Consider the following 23,779-nt stretch of genomic DNA (forward strand, 5'->3'; position numbering starts at 1 on the left):
CTATAAACGATTGTGAAAGTGTCAAAATTTGTTTGTCCAAAAACTTGAGTCAACGATTCTCGGATCAACTCAAACTATGGGATACTTGGAAGAATTGGTGAAAGAAGCACCAATCTTTGATAAGATTGATATTGATGTGTGCAAATTAAGATTTGAGTCTTATCTCAAATCCAAGAATTACTACTTGTGGAGAATAATCAAAGTAGGAGACTTTGTACCACAAGCTAGTTCAAGACTAGTGAAGTCAACATTTCAAAACAATGAGGTTTTGAAACAATTTGATGCAATTTCACTACTTCATGGAATTCTTCCTAGTGAAGAAAGATTAAAGATAATTTCATGTGAAAGTACAAAGGAATGTTGGGATTCACTATGTTCTCAAGAAGAAGAAAACTCTAGGAGTTTAAAGGGTAAAGGAATAGGGAAGGATGTGGAGAAGCTTGGTGATTCTCAAGGAAAAGTTTTGAATGGAAATGAAGACTTTTGCCTCATGAGTTCTTGGAATGATTTGGATCAAGATGGTCAAAGTGAGGAAGAGATTGAATCTCCTTTCAAAGAAGATGATGTCTCAAGCATGGATTGCAATGAGGTACGTGTATTGATATCGGCTAAAAAGTCACATTTTCACCCCGGTATTAAGGCCCAAAAACAACAAAGATTCGAACTTTATCGGAAAAATACCCACTTCGTTGGTTAGAATTGAAGAACAAGTATTTACGAAGGCGGTGCAAAAAGAATCAAGAGAATCGGAGCTAAAACGAAGATTCTAGAGCGAAAATGGTGAAAAACAAGAAATCAACTTACGATCCAGTGAATCAAGGCTGACCAGCATCAAAAATGGCCATATGGCCTGCCATAGGGCCTGCCAGTATGGAAATGGCCTGCCAAATACGGCTCACCAAGCGGCCTGCCATACGAGCTGCCAGGAAAATGGCCTGCCAAATACGGGCGACCAAACGGCCTGCCAGCCGTATTTTGGCAAATTCCTAGTCTATTTAAAGGGTCTTTGTCATTCATTCCAACACACACTTCAATTCACTTCTTTCTCTCTCTTGTACAATATTAGTCATACTCTCAAGGCCTTCAACTCCATGCGGGAAACCTAGTACCCTGAGAAGAACGCTGAAGATTGTATTTGGAGCGGTCTGGAGTCTTGAATTTGTCACTTTTGTATTCAGAACTTGTTTAATCTACTGGTACTTCTATCCTTTATCTTATATAATATTTTATGATATTGTTGCCATGATTAGCTAGTAGTTATCTTTAGTGTATGCTATGATGTAAGCAGTTATAATGCCGAAATAATATTATGGTCTGTGTATGCTGTTGAAATGCTTTCCGATTATGCTTTAAAATCAATTTCTTTTCCAACTAATAGAACGTAGTTATAGGCTCTGTTATTGGGAAGTCGCAAACCTCGATTCAGAGTACACTATCTGTGTCACCCATTGGTAAGAAAAGTCTATCGGATACAACGTAAGATCGACTGAGGCACACCAGTTGTAGTAAGTCTATCAAGCTTTGGATTCCGACTGAGGACTCTTTCGTAGTGAAACATCTGACTAGACCCTTAGTACATTTTCGGTCCTAGACCATGCTAGTGTAGTCACTAAGCATATAAACTTCGTACGTGCACGCTGAAGCACAACGATTGTTGTAAGCTGTACCTCTGCTAAGTAAGGTCATGCGGTTAGTGTTGACCAGTACACTATAACGTGGTCTCAAGCATTGCACTCCGCTTGAGGGATTCTTAGTTAATTAAGGAACTGTTTGTTTAGACACATAAAGGATTGGACCGTTAGGATAACCGAATGTGCTCATGGAATTCAGCTTGACTTGGCCATGGTGTTCTTTATAGTTGAACTCTTTTTAAGGGCCTAACTATCTTTTACCAATCATTAACGAAAGCATTGAAACGCATCATGTCTCTCGGATATGGTAAACCATGTATTCTATTATGCTTAAGAAAGTTTAGACCATTTCGGAATGTTAATACGTCACCTAACCGAGTCGCTCAATTGGATGAGCCGTCTGAACGTGTATGCCTGTCGTCAGACTACACGGGCGTCGGGGGTAAGGGACGTTGCTGTCTATTCAGAATCTTCAAGCTTAACGTAGTACCCAATGACATGTCTTATGACAGGGGCATTTAGGACCAGTGTAATGAATACAAGGCCTCTGCCTATTCATGAGCCAGCATTCCATAATCTCGACAGAATAACTGATGAAGTCATAGTATGCACTCACTTTAACCTTATCTGAATTAAGAATTTTATCGCATTTACTTTATCTGTCTTATAAATTAGAAAATCCCAAAATAAATATTCACTACTCCCTAACTATCTTAGGCTTAAATATAGGTTCGATTCTACTGATATCTCAAAAATACGACTCTAGGTCATACTTCCCTTACTTATAAGGAGTAGTAAAATTTAGGCCCCGCTAAATATAAATTTAAAACAAGTACCTTCCTCCCACGAGTGGCTGATCCGGGCGAGCCGCGGCCTGACGACACCGCGCGAATAAAAACCGTCCGTTTCGGCCATATCACGGGAGGATACTAAGTTTTTGGCGCCGCTGCCAGGGAACGGGTATCAGGCAATACTGCTCTCTATCAAACTTATTCACAAGCATTTAGTGGTTTCTAAGAAAGACAATTATACACGGACTTGGTTATTGGGTTTTCCGAACAGTCGCCAATTATATTGGGACCAAAAGGATCCTGCCTCTCCGTAGTCAGCCTGGCCATTTGGTTTGTTGAATAGTTCATGCGAAGCTCTGTTACCCAAATACCAGGGAATCAGTAGCCAGAACCAAAAACATATTTCACCGTAGGATAGTTAGTTAATTAAATTAGATTACTTTAGACTACCCTAGATTAAATTAGATTAAATTACCTTAGAATAGTTTAGCTTACTTTAGATTACTTTATAATTTAGTTTATTTGCGGAAAATTAAAAACAAAAAAAAGGCATACCTAGTGTATGACCCAAACCCGATCTAGACCAGGGCTGTTGTTATTCGTCCCTGATCCAGACGCAATAATCTTTAAAGCACGCAAGGAAGCACGAATCAGAAATCAAATGGCGTTACGCGTTACTTTAGCAAAAAACACCAAACCCTCGATTGAAGGTCGAGGAGGACCAATCAGATTTCCAGAGATTCAAGGACACTCATTCGAATTAAAATATCACATCATCCAGCTCATCCAGAGTAGCTGTCAGTTTCATGGATTACCGAATGACGATGCTAATTCTCACCTTGATAAATTCATATCTCTTTCGAACTCCTACAAACAGCCAGGGATAGGACAAGATATAGTTCGGCTATACTTGTTCCCCTATTCTCTCACTCATCATGCTCAAACTTGGTTCGAAGGATTGGAAAAAGATTCCATCACGTCATGGACGGAGATGGCTACTAAATTCCTAACTAAATATTTCCCTCCTTCTAAACAAACCAAACTGAAGAATGACATCATTAACTTCAAACAAAGTTATGATGAATCTCTTTACACTGCATTGGAGCGATTCAAAACCCTGCTGAAGAAATGCCCTAATCACCAGCTAGAACGGTCAGCCCAAATCTGTACCTTCTACAATAGTCTTACGGTAAATCATAGGACGACGATCGATGCAGCAGCTCAAGGGAATATGATGAACCAAACCACAGACGAAGCATGGGAATTGCTCGAGAACATGACAATGCATCATCATGACTGGAACAGTGGTGAAACAATTTCATCATCTGCCCCACTCTCTGCACTTAACAATCAAACGGAGGCCATCAAATCCCTCACGGATAAGATGGAATCTCTTGCTAAACAACTCGGAAAACTGAAGACGCAGCCACAGCAGTTTAACCAATCTCAGGCTTGTGTTAATTGTATCAACCCGTAACCTACTGAAGAATATCAAGTTGAGTACGAAAACCCTGACGGTTCAGTCTGTTACGTCCAATACCCAGCTCGTCCCCCAAATCCCGGATTCAATCAACCACCTAGGGTTAATCAATTTCAGTGAAGCAATCAACCTTTTCGCTATCACTATCCACCTTATCCAGCCCAAAATTCTCAATTGACCAACGATCAACCACTTCCACTCACTGGTCCCCCAGTTGAGGAAAATTCCCCTACCACCCAGATTACAAAAGCAACTAACCACACTCTCGGAGCTGATGATCAGTTAACTCAGTTCATTCAAGGGCAACAACAGTTAAATCAGAGAACTGCAACCAGAAAAGATCAGACGGAGATACTAATGAGAAATCAAATGGCTCTGCTCAAAAGTTTGGAAACGCAGCTCGGACAGTTATCACAACGCCTTAAAACACGACCGCAGGGATGATTGCTAAGTAATACTGTCCAAAATCCCCACATAGAAGAAGCAAAGCAAATGAACGCCGTAATCCCAGAGGAAGAACCATGGAGAAGCTCAACTAGGCACAAGAACAAATCGACATATACTCAGAAGCTGAATCCTGAAACTCTAGTTCGCGTACCTTATCCTGGAAGGCTACAAGAAGAACCATCTAAGCTTGATTCCTTCAAACTTGATGGAAGATTCCTGGACACCATGTCCAAAGTCCCCAACCAGAAGAGATACATTTGAAGGCTTCTTTCTACAAAGGAGAGGATACCAGACTCTAACAAAATTCCACAAAGTGAAGAATGCTCTGCATTACTCAGAAACTCTTTACCACCAAAGCTAGGAGATACGAGCCGATTTGTTTTTCCATGTTCAATCTACCAATCTAGAACCATTCATGCGCTAGCAGATTTAGGAGCAAGTATCAACCTAATCCCCTACTCTTTCTATCAGAGATTAGAGTTAGGAGACTTGTTACCAACCAAAATGATAATCCAACTTGCCGATCACACAATTCAATATCCTAAGGGCATAGTTGAGAACGTCTTGGTGAAAGTCAACAAATTCTTGTATCCTACGGATTTCGTAGTGATGGACATTAAGGAAGACCTACACACACCTGTGGTGTTAGGAAGACCTTTCATGAATACGGCTAGGACTGTCATTGATGTGTACAATCAAACCTTGATCTTACGATCACATGGGGAGAGCGTTACCTTCTAAATTGACCGACCAACCGATCTTTCTAGAGAGGCAGAGATGTTTGCTATTTCCAACAGACGGATCACTTCCGATGATGAGTCTTCACCATCAGCAGACGATATCGAGATGGGTGTCGAATCACAGTCTGCAGACGACCCAGAAATGGAAGAAGAGGATCCCAGCGAAGAAATATAGGAAGAAGAGGAATCTGAAGAGGAAGAGGAAATGGAAGACGTAAAAGAAACTGCGACAATACCCGCACCAAGCATTGAGCATCATGAAGAAGTAATGAGGCTTGAGACGGTAGATCACAATTTAATCATTCGTTTCAAGAAGAAGACCGATAAGGCTAAGGTTAAGGATATAGAAATTAATCCTGCAAGTATCAAAGTGGAGAATCAGAATAATGAAGAAACCCGTTCATCAGACGCATCCTCAGAACAATACACCGATGATGACGAGGAAGAGCAACATTAAGACATTCTGAATAACTCGCACTCTCCAACTGATCCAGATCAAGGGGAGCCGGACTCTTCCTCAGATCAAATTTCGGTTATCTCCACACATGCAGACATGATCACCTTCATCAATAATACCGATGAATTTAAAGACATTCTCGAAGCCATCCGAAAATCAACCATTGATTTTTCGCTACGCTTAACAGAACAAATTATGTCTATCCGAGAAGAACACCACCTCTATCTCCGAAGAGAAGACAATGATGTTGAAATCCTAGAAGAACGTATTCAAGACTTTATCAATTCTCTTCACGATCATATCTATCACGAAGAAAGGCAACGAGAGCACAATTCAGTGGTTCGTACTATTCTCGAGACAAGATTCTGTCGAGATCAGAAGATCATTTACTCTAAGGTTTATAATGCCTTAGCCGGATCTGCACTTCCTTTCTCACGAAACCAACGAGCACTACTGACTCTCATCCGGAAGCATATAGATATTTCCACCGGACGCCCGATTTATCACTCCGACTTGTAAATGATCGAGGATATTCACAGCTTTTTCACTCTCTTGGAAAGAGATAATTTCGAAAGCACACCAGAGAGGCTAGTATTTTAAGTAACCATTGATCACCACGTCGATCTAATTATCAAAGAGCTACGAGACATTGTTATGGAAGAAGCAAGGAGAAACAATCCGTTCTCTCATCTTGAACCAGACCGAGTCAAATTGCCACCTACGTTACTAACCAGATAACACATATCTTTTAAGAATCTACGAATCCTAGTTTCACATTTGAAGCTGGATGTAGGGAGATATACTCAAAGATGGTGAAATTAATGCTCGTATCAGGATTGCTCTTCACTTCTTTTCAGCTTCGCCTCTTAGTAAATCTGTGCAAAGCTACTGACTCTTACGGTGGAGATCACCATTCCGAAGACTTCGAAATTCTAAAGATACAGTTTCTGACATTATTTGAAGACCTCCAAAATGAGCACCCCACCAGAGAAATCATCAACACCAGCACTACTTCTATGATTGACATTCATGGGTCAACCAGCAGAGCCGTGGATCATATCCTCATCGGACTTCAAGACTTATCAAGAGCTGAAAATGCGCACTACTTATCATTCAGAAGATCTTCAAGAGAAGTACCGAATCTTCTACCACTATTGGTCCGACACTTTCTCAGGATTTTTTTGCCAAGACTCACATTCCCTCAAGAAGACCAAGATCACAACCATCAGCGAGGAATGTTTGCCTTTTGAAGCATCACTACGGTCGAGCCAACGACCTTAAACAAAAGCGCTTCTCGGGAGGCAACCCGTGCAATAAAGTGGAGTAGAAGAATAAAGAACAACAAATGATCCGATAAAGACACAAGGATTGGAAACCAGCCGCATCTGCTTGGGGTATTTCTTTCTTCTCGCTACTAGCTCAAGATTCAAACTATGCCACATCCTAGCTTATCACTAAGTGTGGGATAACACCCAATTAAAACACTAGACAAATACTCCCAAATCTTCAACTAAAACTCCTAAGTGTGGGATACACTAGGAACATTGAGGGCGATGTTCGTCTAAGTGTAGGATGTTGGTATAATCTTTTTATGCTATATTATAATAACCCATTATGAAGATTCTAAGTCCTTAAGCCAAATTTCAAAATTTTTGCAAAAGAAACCCTTTTCGAAAGAGTATTTTTGAAAACCTGAAATGTTTGTCAATAAAAATAAGGCTTAAGTAAGGTGAAAATCTTGTTAAATTGAAATCTCTAATAGAGCATTGCATGACTAAGGCATTATCGACCTAAATTGATTATGGTGAGGCACCCCAAATAAGACCAGCATTCATCTTTAATGCTTCACTATTTTCCATTGAGAGTGCCGACGTCTGTGCTCAGAATCAGAACTTGCTTTAGATCTACATCTCCAAGTAGCAAAACGCGATTCGGTTGTAATCAAAAGAGCTAGCCATTTGTCAAACATAAACCTTCCGCATCTCCACTACTTCTACTCCACCACCACATCCACAGCACCTTTACTATTTCTCGAAAAATCCAGAAAATGAGATTCCTTTCGAAAATACAATGTTATAAACCTCTCAAGTATCATGGCAAAGGTCTTGAAAAAGTTTACTGGCAAAAAGTTTCTCGAGATGAAGTCTCCAAAAAAAAAAACAACTTATTTCTGAGAAAAGGAGCAGAACTTAATAAGAGAAATGCCGAAGAGAACTCGACCGAAAAATATTATCAAATGAAGAAAAGTTCCAAAAGTGCTTCTCAAAATACTTCAGCACTCCTATCTATCCAAATAAAAGTCCGTATAAAGACCAAATTACCCATCTACCTCAAAAACAACTTCACTACCACTCCAGAATTCCTTTCCCATCATTGACAAATGACCTATAAAGCTGAGATTACTATCGTTCTTGCATTAGCAGCAAGGATTTGAGTCTTTATCAAGCCTATGACGATGGGTGCAGCATGACTGGCTATGAGTGTATACATTTCTTAGATCTATAGGGAACCCTAAACACTTGATTGTCACCCCTTGGTAAGAGAAGTCTATCGGATACAATGTAAGATCGACTGAGGCACACCGGTTGTAGTAAGTCTATCAAGCTTTGGATTCTGACTGAGGACTCTTTCGTAGTGAAACATCTGACTAGACCCTTATTACATTTTCGGTCCTAGACCATGCTAGTGTAGTCACCAAGCATATAAACTTCGTACGTGCACGCAGAAGCACAGCAGTTGTTGTAAGCTGTACCTCTGCTAAGTAACGCCATGGAACCCGGTTAGTGTTGACCAGTATACTACACCATAACGCGGTCTCATGCATTGCACCCCGCTTGAGGGATTCTTAGTTAATTAAGGAACTGTTTGTTAGACACATAAAGGATTGGACCGTTAGGATAACCGAACGTGTTCATGGAAGTCAACTTGACTTGGCCATGGTGTTCTTTATGGTTGAACTCTTTTTAAGGGCCTAACTATCTTTTACCAATCATTAACGAAAGAATTGAAACTCATCACGTCTCTCGGATATGGTAAACCATGTATTCTATTATGCTTAAGAAAGTTTAGACCATTTCGAAATGTTAATACGTCACCCAACCGAGTCGCTCAATTGGATGAGCCGTCTGAATGTGTATGCCTGTAGTCAGACTGTACGGGCGTCGGGGGTAAGGGACGTTGCTATCTATTCAGAATCTTCAAGCCTAACGTAGTACCTAGTGACATGTCTTATGATAGGGGTGTTTAGGACCAGTGTAATGAAAACAAGGCCTCTGCCTTTTCATGAGCCAGCATTCCATAATCTCGGCAGAATAACTGATGAAGTCATAGTATGCACTCACTTTAACCTTATCCGAATTATGAATTTTATCGCATTTACTGTAAAGACCTGTCCTAATCCATCCGGACGAAGTCCATATCGATTATAAATGATTCACAACAGTTGATTACATCGCGAGGTACTTGACCTCTATATGATACATTTTACAAACATTGCATTCGTTTTTGAAAAGACAATCTTTCATTACATCAAAATTTGACAGTAGACATACCATTTCATAATATATCTAACTATAATTGACTTAATAATAATCTTGATGAACTCAACGACTCGAATGCAACGTCTTTTGGAATATGTCATGAATGACTGCAAGTAATATCTCTAAGATGAGCAAATGCACAGCGGAAGACTTCTTTCATACCTGAGAATAAACATGCTTGCAAGTATCAACCAATAGGTTGGTGAGTTTATTAGTTTATCATGAATAATCATTTCATAATTTTAATAGACCACAAGATTTCATATTCCCAATTCTCATAAATAAACGTCCCATGCATAGAGACAAAATATCATTCATATGGATTGAACACCTGGTAACCGACATTCACAATATGCATATAAGAATATCCCCATCATTCAGGGATCCTCCTTCGGACATGATATAAATTTTGAAGTACTAAAGCATCCTGTACTTTGGATGGGGCTTGTTGGGCCCGATAGATCTATCTTTAGGATTCGCGTCAATTAGGGTGTCTGTTCCCTAATTCTTAGATTACCAGACTAAAAAAGGGCATATTCGGTTTAATAATCCAGCCATAGAATGTAGTTTTAAGTACTTGTGTCTATTTCATCAAACATTTATAAAAACAGCGCATGTATTCTCAGTCCCAAAAATATATATTGCAAAAGCATTTAAAAAGGGAGTAATGAAACTCACGCATATAAATATTGTAAAATAGTTAATAAAGCATTTGCATGTATTATCAGTCCCAAAAATATAAAGAGTAAAAGGGAATCAAATGAAACTCACCTAATGTATTTTGTAGTAAAAATACATATGACTATATTGAACAATGCAGGGTTGGCCTCAGATTCACGAACCTATATCATTTGTATATTTATTAATACATATAATCGTATTCGAATGAATATATATATCTATTATTACATATATATATATATATATATATATATATATATATATATATATAAATTTATTAATTACATTATTTTTATATTAATAACATATATTTTTAATTTGTATGTACATTCAAATGGTTAATATTTTTATAGTTATATTAATATATTCATATACATACTTGTTTAATGTCATATTTAAAAATCGATAATTTGTTGTTTGTAAGTGTTTATATAAATAATTTTAGTAAGTTATATATATATATATATATATATATATATATATATATATATATATATATATATATATATATATATATATATATATATATATATATATTATGTGTAGTTTTAATATAAGTATAGTATATGTAATAAATACTATATTTTATGTACAAAATATTTATTTGCTTAAAAAAAATGATAGTTTCGATATTAATGATTTACTAATAATAATAATCAAAAGAATAATAATAATATTAATAATAATAATAATAATAATAATAATAATAATAATAATAATAATAATAAAATAATAATAATAAAATAATAATAATAATAACAATAATAATGATAATAATAATAATACTACCTTTAAAGACAAGCTTTAAAAAGAAGATACGCCGCTACCTGGACTCGAACTCGAGACCTCTCATTTAATAACCATCCTTCTAAACCACTAATCCGTTACTTAATACTTATAATATTTCGCACATTCAAAATTCTTTAACATGTAGTAACCCAATCCGTAGCAGCCCAATATATGGCCCAGATTGTTAAACGTGATCCAGTAACAACCCTAAATCCTTTTAATTGTGACAGCTTGACCTCTCAAATAAACACATACAACTCTAACCATTTCTCTGCTTCATCATTTCTATTTTAAATCACAACCTAAATTCTTTTACTCAATATTTTCGACTGTCTACTTCTAATCTAATCCTCATCATCCCTAAACATCTTCAAAATCTATTCTTCATCATCTTCACGATGATCATCATTATCAACCACTTATTTAATTTATGATTACAACGTCATCATAATCAAATCACTTATATCATCATCATCGTAAGTTGTCGTGAAAGTGGCGGTGTTCTTGGATATTAATAAGAGAGTTAAAGAGAGGGATAGAGAAGGATGGCGTGTGATGGATGTTCATGTGATCCGGTAGTGGATGGAGGTGATTGTTGTATGTGGCGGTTGGAGTGGGTTCAAGGTGAAGGTGGTCTCCGGAGTGGTGGTGAGAGAGAGATAGAGGTAATGAGGACGGTGGTTGTCATAGGTGGTAGTTCATGCTTGCCGAGTGGTGTTGGTGGTGGTGACTAGATGATTGTGAAGTGGTTGATGACTTGAGATGATCACACAAAAACAAGGAACATAACTAGAAGTTGTGATGGGTGTGATATGGTTTTCAAACTATCTGTGTAAGTAGGTATATATGTAATAAATATATATAATCTATAAAAATATAATATTAATAATGATTAATAATAATAATATAATAATAAATAATTACATCAATCATTCGGTGCATAGGATGAAATGAATGTAGAAACAGTGAAGCAGCCTTTAACATTGGCTCTTTCTACCGACACTCTTAATGGAGTGTGTCCATTGCTAAACAGTTAACGCATAAAAGTGTTCTTAAAAATCCCAAACTTTTAGATTAAAAATATTTAATTATTTCACTCATTAACTGTTTGAAACCTGATCAAAAAGGTTTGATAATTGTTTATTTTCTGTTCCAATTTATATATACGGAGTACTAATATTTAAACTTAAAAATGTAAAAATATTTTTAACAAATCTAAAATCTTCGTAATCAATTTACAATTCAACTTTTATCTTAATCATTCATGAACATGTATTATATCTATATTAAAACTAACGAAACGTCAACCGAGTGTCACTGACGTTTACTAATTAGGCTCGAAATCATCCATTTTCAATATACACATTATATATATATATATATATATATATATATATATATATATATATATATATATATATATCAAATCTTAAATAACAAGTTTAAGTGTATAAATATATTAATTATATTCTTTTAAACAACTAAATATTACATTATATATTTACAAGTATTATTTATATATATATTTTTATATCTATTATTATATATATATATATATATAAATATATATGTAATTATTTACAAATAGTTGTTCGTGAATCGTCGGGAATGGTCGAAGGTCAATTGAATATATGAAACAGTTCAAAATTTTTGAGACTCAACATTACAGACTTTGCTTATCGTGTCGAAATCATATAAAGTTTAAGTTTAAATTTGGTCGAAAATTCCCGGGTCGTCACAGTACCTACCCGTTAAAGAAATTTCGTCCCGAAATTTGAGTGAGGTTGTCATGACTAACAATAACAATGTTTTCATGACGAATATGAGTTGATAATTAGATTTTTATCATCATTAAGTGTAACACCCTAGGCAAATCCCACATCGCCCACGAACATGAGTGATCATGGGATTATAAGGTAATGCTCACGCTTAAATGACACAACGCGTTTTGGGATCACAGGCTGAGTAGAAGTGCGAGTACGTTATGGTTAAGCGTGCTCGGGCAAGAGCACTACCAGGATGGGTGACCTCCTGGGAAAGTGCTTCTCGTGTGTGGTCGCCAAGAAAAAGTCGTGCGCCTGCAGGCAAAGCGGACAATATTGTGGTCATGTTAAGCTGGGGTGTTACAGAATGGTATCAGAGCCACTCATGTGCCGTTGGGGGTGGTGGGGCAAACCTCATCGAGGACGATGAGTCCCTAAGGGGGGGGGGGGTGAATGTAACACCCTAGGCAAATCCCACATCGCCCACGAACATGAGAGATCATGGGATTATAAGGTAATACTCACGCTTAAATGACACAACGCGTTTTGGGATCACAGGCTGAGTAGAAGTGCGAGTACGTTATGGTTAAGCATGCTCGGGCGAGAGCACTACCAGGATGGGTGACCTCCTGGGAAAGTGCTTCTCGTGTGTGGTCGCCAAGAAAAAACCGTGCGCCTGCAGGCAAAGCGGACAATATTGTGGTCATGTTAAGCTGGGGTGTTACATTAAGTAATACGAATAAAATGATTCGATTAATCGAAGCGTATGAGTGAAACTATTACAAAAGATCGAGATGAAGAAATGGAGATTTTTCCATAACTTTTGACGTAGTCGCAATTGAATTTAGAAAATAAGGTGCGTCTTAACTTTTGACAGAGTCAGGGTTAAATTCCGGAATTCAAGGGATTTTAAGAAAATTTACGAAATCTAAAAGATTTGATTCTTGGGCGAATAAAGAAATTAAGATCTCTATAATTAAATACTGTGATCTGTCTCGATTACTCTGTATGATATTTCTATTATAAATTAAGCTTTTCCGTTCCATTAGTTTCCACCACTCCATTCTCTATACTTTAACTCATACTCCCCGACCATCAGTCAATATGCTTCATCCAGTTTTAATCCTTGATATTTTTCTAATTATCATTTCTATCATCCTTCTTTTAAATCTTCCATCAGAAGAATCTGTTTACTTCTACTATTACCTTGGGGTGATACTATTCTTAATTATACTGTGTCTTTATATTGCTATTCGTATTAATATCCCTGGTTTGTAATTTCTGCATTTTTGTTGGGTCTTATATCTTCCCTTATGTTTCAATGTCCCTGCTTCTGTCTCTTATAATCATTGTCATCCACAGTTAATGCGCTCTCTTATTTGCTGCGATTTATACCCCCTTTCTATTTCGGAGCTTCATGCTTTTGTTTACTTTTCGCAAGTAACGGTCCAGAATTCATAGGTATGGAGTTTTGAATTATCATAATATACAAGGTAGAAAGGAAAGGTAGTAGCACGATTTGTTTTGTCAAATTACCAGAATCACTGAGAATAGAACTATCAAGAATATATTTTCTTGATAGGTTCAGAAGTTAATTTGAATGAAAGAGTTATGTAACATGGCACGTGATGACGATATGTTCTGTGAATCATCACGTTCCATTAGAAACTCAGCATGACTTACTGTAATATAATCACGTTGATCAAGTGTCATTATATTATACTAACTCATGCATCAGTTCCCAACATTACTTCAATAATATTCATATTTTAAGCTCGAAAGTTTACAGAATATAGAAACTAACAGTTTCTATATGATGTAACACTGATAGCACGAAGAGATTAATGATTTCAGATAAGAATAGTTATGAAAATATCTTCAGAAATATGGAGGATATTTATAATGAAAGATACGATGATATCTTGGAATTTCTAATATCGAAGGATGGTGAAGAAAATTTGTCCGCAAGAGTTTGGAGTCAGAAGCAAGGTATTCGCTAAAGATTTCATCAGAAACAGAATCATCAGGATTCTTAATGTACAAGTTTAGTCCTTGTGATTTGTTTAGAGACTCCTTCGTAGTTTGCTCAATCAGTTTTTCAATTTCATACTTTTTCTAAGCTTTGCCAACATACAATTCTTTATCATCAACTTTTGGCTGTTGAGGTCGTTTACAGTTTTTGTTGCTTCATTCAACTTTTCAAAATTCAGAGCATTAATTCGCAGACTGGGTGCTTTTTAGAATTTCAAAATGGAAGATCATTGTTCTAAGAGATAAATGTTATATGGATACATATAACTGTTGATGTGGAAACGTTGCGAGACTCACAATACAAATTTGCTGGTTTCCGATAATTGGTATGGCATTTCCTGTTACAAGATGCGGATGGGTACATGATGAGATATCAATAGATAAATATAGTGATTTGTCGGAGAGATTTAAGCCAAGGAGCAGCGAGGTTGCTGGTACGTCTGCTAGTAATATGATGGAGTATAAAAAGTTCCCCGGTAACAATTAAAGAGCACACGTATATATCAAGGTATTAATAAGGTTGTTTCGAACAAAAAATCGAAGTTGATTTGCTGGAGCTGTGACAAAATTAGCTATCTCGAACAGGAGTTGCTAGATTATTTTCGGTAATAATAACGCCAAAGAAGCTAGCACAGATACGTGTTAAATGTTTACTCAGGTTTCGAGTATTTTCAGTTGCATGACTATATGCATCAATCTTTCCTTCCCGTAGATGAAGTGTGATTGGTTCATCCTCTCAATTGAGGTGTTTTCAAGAATCATGAAAAGTTTGAACGCAGATTATAATCGTCAAGATACAAATGAAGTTTAAGATGAAATCAAGTAGCAACTTGAAGAATTGTTTAGTTTCATAGGTTATAATCAATATTTTAATTCATTTTAATTGTCCAATGTTTTTAGTCCACAGTCGATAGTTCACAGTTAATAGTCCAATAATTCATATATAATTTAATATATAATATTCAAATTAATTAATACGTATCGTGACCCGTGTACATGTCTCAAACTCGATCACAACTCAAAGTATATATATTATTATAGAATCAACCTGGACCCTGTATAGAGAACTCGATCATTACTGCATATAGAGTGTCTATGGTTATTCCAAATAATATATATATTTGCGTCAATATGATATGTAAAAACCTTGTATACGTGTCCCGATATTTAAAGTGCGTAAAATAAATACAAAAATTAAATGACGATAAATAAAATGCATAAAGTAAATAACAGAAATTAAATGATGATAAATAAAATGGCGATAATTAAATTGCGATAAATAAACTGCGATGAATAAAATGTAATCAGTTAGCTAGGAACAGTTAGCTAGGATTTTGTTAGCGTGGATTCTTAACAAAATTTTCTCATGGTTAATTTGTTTGTTTCTAACAAATTTTTTTTTATTTTTTGTCCAATGTTTTCTTCATTATGCCACTTGTTAGATTCTGATAGATCAAAATCCAAATATGAAATTGAATGAAAAGGGTTATTCTGTGGTGAACGAATACGTATATCGGTGGTTGTAAATAGGATAGTAAATGACTGTTGAATTAGATTTGAAAGAATGTATAGTGTACTTATTAATGTGAAATCTAAATATTCCTCGGGTATTACCTACCCGTTAAAATATTTTTACCATTAACAGTTTGTACGAAAGAATTTTTAATTATAATCTTTATGAAACAATATATATACATATATATTTTCTTCAGACGTAATCATGGATTTAATGAGTCAATGTGATATTAAACTCATTAGATTTACGGCTAGAACTAGAGTACATAATCTCTAAAACATTAGAGATTACAAAATCGCCATGAGGGACGAAGATAGTTTATGTAGAACGATTCGTAGAACGATGATTATGCTCGAGGTACAAAATGAGATGTTGAGGCGTGTGATGTTTGAACTTAGGTTGTTGGTGGTACTGATGCTGTTACTGATGGTACTGTTGGTGCCAGTGATGTTGCTGAAGCTGGTAAATTTTGCACCATATTTTCCAAAGCTATAACTTGGGCACGAAGCTCGTTGACTTCTGCTATTACTCCGGGATGATTGTCGGTTCGGACGAGTGAATGAATAAGATCTAGAATCTGAGATAGTATATAATCGTGACGAGATACTCTGGAAATGAGGGTGGAAATGGTGTTTCGAACTGATTCGCCGTTAAGTGTTTCAGGTTCATCGTCAAGAGGTGAATTTGGTTGATGGAAAGGATCGCCTTCTTCTCGTCTCCATTGATTAAGTCGACTACGAACACATCAGATGAATTGGGGATGACTGATTGGTTGATTCATTCTGGTGATGCTGATAGGTGAAACTCCTTGTCGGAATAACTGTCGGAATCCGAGGAAATTCGAACTGGTTGAGGGGTTCATCTCGTACGATCAGATGAAGGATCTTTCAATAAGAAATAGATTATAGAATGTAGATTAGTACCCTGCAATACATAATTTACATATGCATATATAATACTAAAATCCCATAAATTACGGAGGAATCTACGAAATCTGTCAGGCAAAAGTAACAATAACAGATACGCTAATATATGAATTAGCAGATACGCTAAGATATGAATTTTGTCTATACACTATTCATGCAGTCAATGCACTAAAACGTGTCTAGACTAAGAATAATGAGCAGGTAATTTTCTAAGGATGATAAGTAGATGATTTCTGACAAAAATGATAAGCAAAACTTTTGACATACAAACACGGTCGAAGTCCAGACTCACTAATGCATCCTAACGACTTATCAGTTATACACACTAATGCAGACCTGGTTCGCTAAGACCACCGCTCTGATACCAACTGTAAAGACCCGTCCTAATCCATCCGGACGAAGTCCATATCGAATATAAACAATTCACAACAGTTGATTACATCGCGAGGTACTTGACCTCTATATGATACATTTTACAAACATTGCATTCGTTTTTGAAAAGACAATCTTTCATTACATCAAAAGTTGACGGCAGACATACCATTTCATAATATATCTAACTATAATTGACTTAATAATAATCTTGATGAACTCAACGACTCAAATGCAACGTCTTTTGGAATATGTCATGAATGACTGCAAGTAATATCTCTAAGATGAGCAAATGCACAGCGGAAGACTTCTTTCATACTTGAGAATAAACATGCTTGCAAATGTCAACCAATAGGTTGGTGAGTTCATTAGTTTATCATGAATAATCATTTCATAATTTTAATAGACCACAAGATTTCATATTCCCAATTCTCATAAATAAACGTCCCATACATAGAGATAAAATATCATTCATATGGATTGAACACCTGATAACCGACATTCATAATATGCATATAAGAATATCCCCATCATTCCGGGATCCTCCTTCGGACATGATATAAATTTCGAAGTACTAAAGCATCTGGTACTTTAGATGGGGCTTGTTGGGCCCGATAGATCTATCTTTAGGATTCGCGTCAATTAGGGTGTCTGTTCCCTAATTCTTAGATTACCAGACTAAAAAGGGGCATATTCGGTTTAATAATCCAGCAATAGAATGTAGTTTTAAGTACTTGTGTCTATTTCGTCAAACATTAATAAAAACAGCGCATGTATTCTCAGTCCAAAAAATATATATTGCAAAAGCATTTAAAAAGGGAGTAATGAAACTCACGCATATAAATATTGTAAAACAGTTAATAAAGCATTTGCATGTATTCTCAGTCCCAAAAATGTAAAGAGTAAAAGGGAATTAAATGAAACTCACCTAATGTATTTTGTAGTAAAAATACATAGGACTATATTGAACAATTGAACAATGCAGGGTTGGCCTCAGATTCACGAACCTATATCATTTGTATATTTATTAATACATATAATCGTATTCGAATGAATATATATATATATATATATATATATATATATATATATATATATATATATATATATATATATATATATATATATATATATATATATATATATATATATATATATATAAATTTATTAATTACATTATTTTTATATTAATAACTTATATTTTTAATTTGTATGTACATTCAAATGGTTAATATTTTTATAGTTATATTAATATATTCATATACATACTTGTTTAATGTCATATTTAAAAATCGATAATTTGTTGTTTGTAAGTGTTTATATAAATAATTTTAGTAGGTTATATATATATATATATATATATATATATATATATATATATATATATATATATATATATATATATATATATATATATATATATATATATATATATATATATATTTATGTGTAGTTTTAATATAAGTATAGTATATATAATAAATACTATATTTTATGTACAAAATATTTATTTGCTTAAAAAATGATAGTTTCGATATTAACGATTTACTAATAATAATAATCTTAACAATAATAATAATAATAATAATAATAATAATAATAATAATAATAATAATAATAATAATAATAATAATAATAATAATAATAATAATAATAATAATAATAATAATAAAATAATAATAATAATAACAATAATAATGATAATAATAATAATACTAATAATAATACTACCTTTAAAGACAAGCTTTAAAAAGAAGATACGCCGCTGCTTGGACTCGAACTCGAGACCTCTCATTTAACAACCATCCTTCTAAACCACTAATCCATTACTTAATACTTATAATATTTCGCACATTCAAAATTCTTTAACATGTAGTAACCCAATCCGTAGCAGCCCAATATATGGCCCAGATTGTTAAACGTGATCCAGTAACAACCCTAAATCCTTTTAATTGTGACAGCATTAAAAAGAAAAAAATAGTATGCCGTGGCCTGGTTTCGAACTCACGACCTCTCAAATAAACACATACAACTCTAACCATTTCTCTGCTTCATCATTTCTGTTTTAAATCACAACCTACATTCTTTTACTCAATATTTTCGACTGTCTACTTCTAATCTAATCCTCATCATCCCTAAACATCTTCAAAATCTATTCTTCATCATCTTCATGATGATCATCATTATCAACCACCTATTTAATTTATGATTACAACGTCATCATAATCAAATCACTTATATCATCATCATCGTAATCTAATCATCATCATCTATCATCTTCGATATCATTCATCTTGATCATCATTTAAACATGACTATACCATCATCTTCTATATCGTCATCACGTCATCATCGCATAGTCACGTTTATTATTATCAACATTATAACCGAAATTTTTCCAATATCATAACCATACTAGACAGTTCGCCGGAGACTGAATAATACCAATTGGTTGTATTTTTGTTTCTAGTCTGATATCCAATCTAGGCTTAGCCCAACAATAACTAATTTGAGGCCCGATTAGTTAGCCCAAAAAAATGTTTAAATAAATTGTTTAATGGTTCCGTGGTGTGGTTCAAAATAAACCGGAAAACAGCAAAAAGGGAAGAAATGGGGACAGTAAAACTATATGGGGTGTTTGGCTCGTTTTGTTCTTCGACTTTTGCAGCAGAAAACGATGGGTTGGGTATGTTGAAGGTGGTGGCGGTTATTATGGGGAGTTCAAGAAAAGTAAAATAGAGAGAGATATAGAGTGAGAGATGGATGGGTGGCGGCTGTAAGTTGTCGTGAAAGTGGTGGTGTTCTTGGATATTAATAAGAGAGATAAAGAGAGGGAGAGAGAAGGATGACGTGTGATGGTTGTTCATGTGATCCGGTGGTGGATGGAGGTGATTGTTGTATGTGGTGGTTGGAGTGGGTTCAAGGTGAAGGTGGTCTCCGGAGTGGTGGTGAGAGAGAGAGATAGAGGTAATGAGGATGGTGGTTGTCATAGGTGGTAGTTCATGCTTACCGAGTGGTGTTGGTGGCGGTGGCTAGTTGATGGTGAAGTGGTCGATGACTAGAGATGATCACACAAAAACAAGGAACATAACTAGAAGTTGAGATGGGTGTGATATGGTTTTCAAACTATCTGTGTAAGTAGGTATATATGTAATAAATATATATAATCTATAAAAATATAATATTAATAATGATTAATAATAATAATAATATAATAATAAATAATTACATCAATCATTCGGTGCATAGAATGAAATGAATGTAGAAACAGTGAAGCAGCCTTTAACATTGGCTCTTTCTACCGACACTCTTAACGGAGTGTGTCCATTGCTAAACAGTTAACGCATAAAAGTGTTCTTAAAAATCCCAAACTTTTAGATTAAAAATATTTAATTATTTTATTCATTAACTGTTTGAAACCTGATCAAAAAGGTTCGATAATTGTTTATTTTTTGTTCCAATTTATATATACGGAGTACTAATATTTAAACTTAAAAATGTAAAAATATTTTTAACAAATCTAAAATCTTCATAATAAATTTACAATTCAAATTTTATCTTAATCATTCATGAACATGAATTATATCTATATTAAAACTAACGAATCGTCAACCGAGTGTCACTGACATTTACTAATTAGGCTCGAAATCATCCATTTTCAATATACACATTATATATATATATATATATATATATATATATATATATATATATATATATATATATATATATATATATATATATATATATATATATATATATATATATATATATATATATATATATATATATATATATATATATCAAATCTTAAATAACAAGTTTAAGTGTATAAATATATTAATTATATTCTTTTAAACAACTAAATATAACATTATATATTTACAAGTATTATTTATATATATATTTTTATATCTATTATTATATATTTATATATATATATATATATATATATATATATATATATATATATATATATATATATATATATATATATTTAAATATATATGTAAGTATTTACAAATAGTTGTTCGTGAATCGTCGGGAATGGTCGAAGGTCAATTGAATATATGAAACAGTTCAAAATTTTTGAGACTCAACATTACAGACTTTGCTTATCGTGTCGAAATCATATAAAGTTTAAGTTTAAATTTGGTCAAAAATTCCCGGGTCGTCACATTTACTTTATCTGTCTTATAAATTAGAAAATCCCAAAATAAATATTCACTACTCCCTAACTATCTTAGGCTTAAATATAGGTTCAATTCTACTGATATCTCAAAAATACGACTCTAGGTCATACTTCCCTTATTTATAAGGAGTAGTAAGATTTAGGCCCCGCTAAATATAAATTTAAAACAAGTACCTTCATCCCACGAGTGGCTGATCCTGGCGAGCCGCGGCCTGACGACACCGCGCGAATAAAAACCGTCTATTTCAGCCATATCATGTATTCTATCCTTCTAATTATGAAGAATTGTTAGATGATTACAAGACTATTAAATTTGTGTATGATGGTAGTCGTGACAAAGTAAAACTTTTAGAGAAAGAATTACACAATGTTAGACAACTTAACAAAACCTTAATTGATGAAAACAACGCGTTGAAAATAAAATTTGAAAGAATGATTATTTGTGATTCATCAAGAGGTAAACATGAAATGAATATGTGTCACTACTCTAGCAAACACAAATCGTGTAATCAAAGTCCATTGTCTATTATTAGGAAAATTGCGAACATGGGAAAAATAGACCAAGCTAGCAATTTAATGGTAGGGATAAGTCAAAGATTGGGTAATCTTAAAATCAATTAAAATCAATGATCAAAATGCTAATGAGAATAACCTTCTCAAAAAGTCATTGTATTAATGAAAGGTTTTTCTCACAAATGCAAAATTGTTTTTGAAAAATGATTTTAAAAGATTAGTGAAGAAAGCTTACTTGCATTAGGATTGTGTGTTTATGTGAAACTATGTATTGCATGCTAGATAATAGATCGATGCGTTTTGTGTATACAATGTGCATGATTATATATATATATATATATATATATATATATATATATATATATATATATATATATATACATACATATATAAATATAGTATATTATGTGTCATTGATGATTAAACGTCGGGAGGATGTAATCATTCAATGTTAGGAAAAGAAAACTTGTCCTCAAGTATTCTATAGAACCTAAGAATCGTCAAAACGTGCTAAAAGAAAGAAGAAGTGAAAAAATTGGTGATCAGAAGAATCCACGGTAGCATCACGGCTGACCGTATACCTGACCGCAGACTCTTATCCTTTACGTGTGAAAATTCCTATACGGGTAACACCACGGTCGACCATGCTTTGACCGTGCGTGGTCTGATTCCGTTTTTAAATTAAATGAAACCCTCACTTTTACTTCACTCCCACTCACTTCAAAACACACGCACTTTGCACACGGTTGAGGAGATCAACCACACGAAGAAGAATGCTTATTCCTTCAATCTTAATTCCTACTTTTGGTATGATTAATCTTTGCTTTCCTAGCATTCAATTGTGTTTGTATAATGAATTAAGGTTATGAAGAAATCCTAACCAGAATGAATCAAAACTTAAATTGATGCAAACAATCAAAATTGTTCTTGAAGAACAACTTGGAAATGATTGTAGTAGTACCTATCTATGCGTTAATTTAACATTAAATAATTCTAGGGTTCATTATACATCTAGGTTAGATTCTCATAGAATCATTGTTCATATGATATAAATGTCATTGTTGCAAATTGAGTGTAATAATGTTGGATGTCAAAACATGTGTTGATGATGATCTCAAAAGTCTAGAACACATATGAACTTTGTGAAAATCTTAATCTAGTTGCAAACTCATTGACACTAATGAAGAGTGAAAATGTGAAGAATATTAACATCAAAACATCTAAGTATTGATGATAATTAAAGTTTGCAAAACTTGTTGCCTACAATTGAAATTATACACTTTGAATTAATTTGAAATATCATCGTGTAGAAAATGGCAAGAACCAGGGATGCTCAATCAAGAGGCGGTGAGGAAAGATATAATCCTCCAGCTGATGCAAGATAACGTACATTATACAACAAGAAATGACTCAAAGCAAGAACAATAGCAGAAGGAAGAATCATAAACCTTGAAGAATTCCCTGAAATAATTGACAAGCTGTTTCAAAGGAATCTAGCTTCTTTTGTACTAATCAATAGACCTATATATCCTGAGCTAATAAGAGAATTCTATGCCAACTTTAGTTTTAACTCAGAAACTAAGGTGGTAAGATTTCATCTTAACAAAAAATGGTGGGAATATCCTCTCAAAACTTTTGGTGAAATTCTGGGTGTACCTACTGAAGGAATGGAGTTCTACAGCAGAAGACATAAGCTAGAACATCATCCTGAATTTATTCAAGCTACCGATGCATTAACCTTGCTCTGCAAACCTAACGCCATTCACTCCGAAATCCTATCCAAGGGACTAACCGGAAAGGATCTCTGGTCAGATCTTGATATTCTGAACAAAATCATTGACCACAACATCTACTGTAGGCTAGGAAACCACTCCCACATTCATGTCACTCAAATTTATTTCATGTGGACAA

The sequence above is a fragment of the Rutidosis leptorrhynchoides genome, chromosome 8, assembly GCF_046630445.1.
Source record: "Rutidosis leptorrhynchoides isolate AG116_Rl617_1_P2 chromosome 8, CSIRO_AGI_Rlap_v1, whole genome shotgun sequence".
NCBI classification, from domain to species: Eukaryota; Viridiplantae; Streptophyta; class Magnoliopsida; order Asterales; family Asteraceae; genus Rutidosis; species Rutidosis leptorrhynchoides.